We start from the raw sequence: 4756 nt of genomic DNA, 5'->3' as shown, positions 1-4756 counted from the left end.
GATAATCTGTTCTGCAAACATGTTGAAAAGGTATGGAGACAGGACGCATCCCTGGCGTACGTGCTTCCTAATTTTGAACCATGCCTTGTTTCCTTGCTCTGTTCTGACGACTGCCTCTTGGTTCAAGTATAGGTTTCACATTAGCATGATCAAGTGATCTGGGATTTCCATTCTTCTCAGAGTCAGCCACAGTTTGTTATGATCCACACAGTCAAACGCCTTTGCATAGTCAATGAAACAAAGACATACTGCATTGAGAAAACCTGTAATCAGGGACCTCTCCAAAGTGTTTAAGAGCAAGGATGTCAGTTTAAAGACTAATGTGCACCTGATCCAAGCCATGGTCTTTTCAGTTACTTACTATGCATCTGAGAGTTAGACAAGGAATAAAGATGACAGAAGGAAAAAAAATACAATTCCTTTGAGTTGTGGTGCTACATAAAATTACTAAATATCCCGCATACTGTCAAGAGAATAAACAAATGTGTCTTGGAGAAGATGGAGCCAGGGTGCTCCTTATATGGAAGGATGGTGATATTTTGTCTCACATATTTTTGGCATGCTGTTAAGAGGGGCCAGTCCCTAGAAAAGACATTCTCAGAAAGCTGGAGAGTCAGCAAAGGAGGGGAACCCCTTCAACAAGATGGATTGGCACAATGATTATAACAATTTTGAAAAGATGACGAGGATGGCATAAGGTAGAGCAGGGTTCCAGTTTGTTGTTAGTAGAGTCACTATGAGTCATGGTGAGGAAGCTCTGGTTGCCTAGTGGTAAGAAGCTGCACTGCAACCTCAAAGGCACATGGTTCAAATCTGGCTGCTCAGAGGAAGAAAGACGGATGGACAATCTGCTCTCATTCAGTTAACTGCCTCTGAAACCCGCCTGGAAGGTCAGCTATGAGTCGATTCCAACTCGATGGCACACAACAATATTGAGTGGAGTTGTAGTTAAGGCACCTAACAATAACAGTTATGAAAATGAGCATATATCTATACATACATAAGACTTGTTTCTCTTTTTTCCATAAATCGTCTATTTTAGTTTTTGAGAGAGGTAAATTGCTCCTTATTTCCTGCTACAACACCAGGGTTTAGGACTATGTGTGGGGTAGGTTCTCCGTCTCCACATCTCTCTCTCACATACACATGCATACATTATCCTATATTTTCTTTTAGTCTTATATAAATTTTTAAATACGTAAACCTTTAATCTAGCTGAGATGAGGTAAAGTGTGTATATCTGGGGAGATAAGTCTATAACTGAATTTTCTCCCAAATGCCTCAACACAATTTACTCAATAATTCATAATTTTGATATTGATTTGAATTACAAAATGTATACATCCACCATAGGAATGAGAGTCTTGTTTTAGCCTCCCTGCTCTATCCCATTCATCTGAGTATCACATCTCAGCTAATTGTTACTATGGTTGCTGTTGTTAGCTATTGTGGGGTTGACACCACAACATAAAATTATTATTGTCTTTTAGCATATTTTTCATCCAGTGACATTATTCTTTACCTCATAAATCTTTCTTTCCTAAAATAGTCTTGATATTTCACCACATTTAACCCTCGAGATGCATTTAGAGATTAATACAAGGGGAAATTATGTTTTTGTAACAAGAGTCTTTCAAAAATGACTTATTCTTACTAAGTCCCATGCTTAAAAAGGCACACAAAGTCACTAGAGAATTACTTAACAAATTGCTTAGTGACTCTGAGAACAGATCCTGTAGACGTTTTTGACCTGATTAGTTGTATGAGTCATCTGAACCCATGGCATAATCATAAAATCTTCCCCCTTCTTGTGCAAACACATGAAAATTACACGGCTAGCAGAAAAACTCAGCACAACCAAAAAATAAACAGTGCTTCAATATTCCTTAGGATTTATTTTTTAATACAGAAATTAATCACTCTCATTCTGTCCACAGTGAGAATGGATTTCTAGCCACAATCAATATTGCTGCTCATGTGTGCTGTAGACGGAATGTATCTTGGGTATAGAATTCCTGGCTCCCAGCCATAACCAATACAGGAGTAAATGCCATTTAATTCCACCCAGCTGTTCCTGGGGCCTTCCATGGGTGGATCTGCTGAGGGGTATTTCATTCAATTTGAAAAAAGGGGGGAAAAAAGGAGGCACAGTGCCAGACTCACTGGTACTCCACAAACACCACTGAGTATGAGAAGTCACTGAGATCGTTCACATCACAGGCCAGACTCAGCACATGTTAGAGGTGTGGCTGATTTGTTGCTGGGTTTTAAACTTGCACTTCATTTTCACTGAAAAACTGGTTGCTTGTGTTCAGTAGTAAGACTTTTCTAATTTATGAGGTTAAGAAAACTCAACATATTTACATATTTAAATAACTGAAGCAGCCGACATAATAAGATTAAAACTGACCTTTATGTAACATTTAAAGTGACATGCTATAAATTAGTGTAATGAAAGAGAATTTATGGTTTTGATCCCAAATAAGAGAGCTCTGATGGCCTAGTGGTACAGAACTGCACTGCCATACCAAAGGTACATGGTTCAAATTCTCCAGTTGTTCAGGAGAGGAATGGACAATCTCTCGCCCTGTGATTTACTGCTTCTGAAAACCTGCTGGAGAGTCAGCAGTGAGTCATTTCTAACTCAGTGATATTCAACAATATCCCAAACCACCAAGCTTTCTGCCTTCCTCTTCTGAACTCAAAAAACAGGAGTGGAATTGTTTTCATTTTGGGCAGGTTACCAAATGCAAAAATGTAGTCTATTTTAGGTGTCAAAATAGCAATTGTATAGGTTCTGCCAAAAAGCAGAAATTTCCCATTTCACATCATATCATTCCAATGTTAGAGTTTAAAATCAGTCTTCTTCCCTTGAAAAACAAAGAAATGCAAGAAATTCTGTGGCGGTTTATTTATCTATTAGCATTTCCTTTTGTTTTCATTGTCTTTGACATGTGTCAGAAGATTTAGAAATTGTGCACTAAGTTTAAGATTATGCCAAGAGAGAGGACAGTGGAAAAGTAGAGGCAGTAGAGACAGAAGGGGAACAAAAGAATTGTTATTGGGGGGGGCCCTCGTTTGTTGTGAGATATGTAGTCAATCACACTTCATCACCATCACAACCTGCTTAAAGAAGTAAATCTATTTTAAATGACTGTGCACACTTGTGTGTCTAAGTATAATTATGTTTCAGAGGATTTTCAAGGGCTTATTTTTTTTCGAAAGTAGGTCACCAGGATGTTTGCAGCTGTTTCTCTCCATTTTGAGTCGCGCCACATCAACAACTGAAGGCCCTGCATTGGGTGAAAGCTTTACTCCGTCCATGTCTTCAAGGCAGACTCTACTTTGAGGGGCAGATCTCTCCCAGCCACATTTTGAGTGCCTTTCAACTTTAGGCACCCATCTTCTCAAACTTACCAAACAATGTTTCTCTGCTATTGGTAGGGGTTTTTTGAGGGCTCATTATTTCAGAAGTGCATGGCCAGTCTAGATTCTTAGTCTGTCCTAGTGTGGAGGTTCCACTGAAATCTGTCCACCATGAATAATGCTTCTTGTATTTTAAAGACTGGTGACAGAGCTTCTTCCAGCATCACAGCAACACACACGCCACCTACAGTAGGAAAAAATGACAGATGCTGTGATATGACTTAAAATGAAAAGAAATAGCTGCAAACATTGATTTATAATTGGAACGTGAAATATCTGAAGTATAAATCTAGGAAAATTAGAAGCTGTTAAAAATGAAATGGAACACATCAAGATCGACATCCTAAGCATTGTCTTTTTCATATTGTCATTGCATCAAAATTTATTTCTACTCCACCCTCCACTGGACTTGAACCAAGTCATAGTCAGCTGTCCAGTGGGTTTGCAGAGGCAGGAAATCACACAGGAGCAGATTGTCCATCTCCCTTCCACAGAGAGCAGCTAGTGGATTTGAATTGGGTTCCTTTGGGTTGGCAGCACATCTCCTTACCACAAAGCCACCCAAGCTCTCTTCCTAAGCTTGAGTAAGTGGAAAATGGACTGGTATTGATGATATTTTATCAGACAATCATGTGATCTCCTATGCAGGGACTGACAAATTAAGGAGGAACAGTGTCACACTTATCATCAAAAAGAAATGTCAAGATCTATTTTAAGATGTAATCGTGTCAGCAATACGATAATATACGTATGAAGTCCTGGACATGCTTATTTGTCTGTGCCAAGAAGTTTGGAAGACAACTACATGGTCAATTGATTGGAAAAGATTTATATTTGTGCCTATTTCAAACAATGGTGATCCAAAAGAATTTGGATATTATTGAACCATATCATTAATACCACACATTAAAAAATTTTTTCTAAAGATTGTTTAAAAATGGCTGGAGCAGTGTAAGTACAGAGAATTGCCATATTTGACTATGCAAAGCATTTGACTGTGTAGATAATAACAAATTATGGATGACATTGAGAAGAATGGGACCTTCAACAGATAGCTTGGCACAGCAACTGCAACAATGACATTATGTCCACTGGAGATTGTTATGATACCTCAAATTCAGGAAAGATTTCGATCTACTGTACATAGGTTAGTTACGAATCATAGCTGACTCAACAGCACTGACCAAAAATGGCAAATCACCAGGTTTTATTCTGAGGCACTTCTGAATAGAACCAAATATCTAACATCTTTGTTAATAGCCATTTAAGGACTCTAGGGCATTTTAACTTATTTATTAAACTCTTTAACAGTTCCAACATGGTATATCTA

Source organism: Elephantulus edwardii, unplaced genomic scaffold, assembly GCF_000299155.1.
Source record: "Elephantulus edwardii isolate Elephantulus edwardi_28Jun2011 unplaced genomic scaffold, EleEdw1.0 scaffold00050, whole genome shotgun sequence".
NCBI lineage: Eukaryota > Metazoa > Chordata > Mammalia > Macroscelidea > Macroscelididae > Elephantulus > Elephantulus edwardii.
This window is presented reverse-complemented; position numbering follows the sequence as displayed.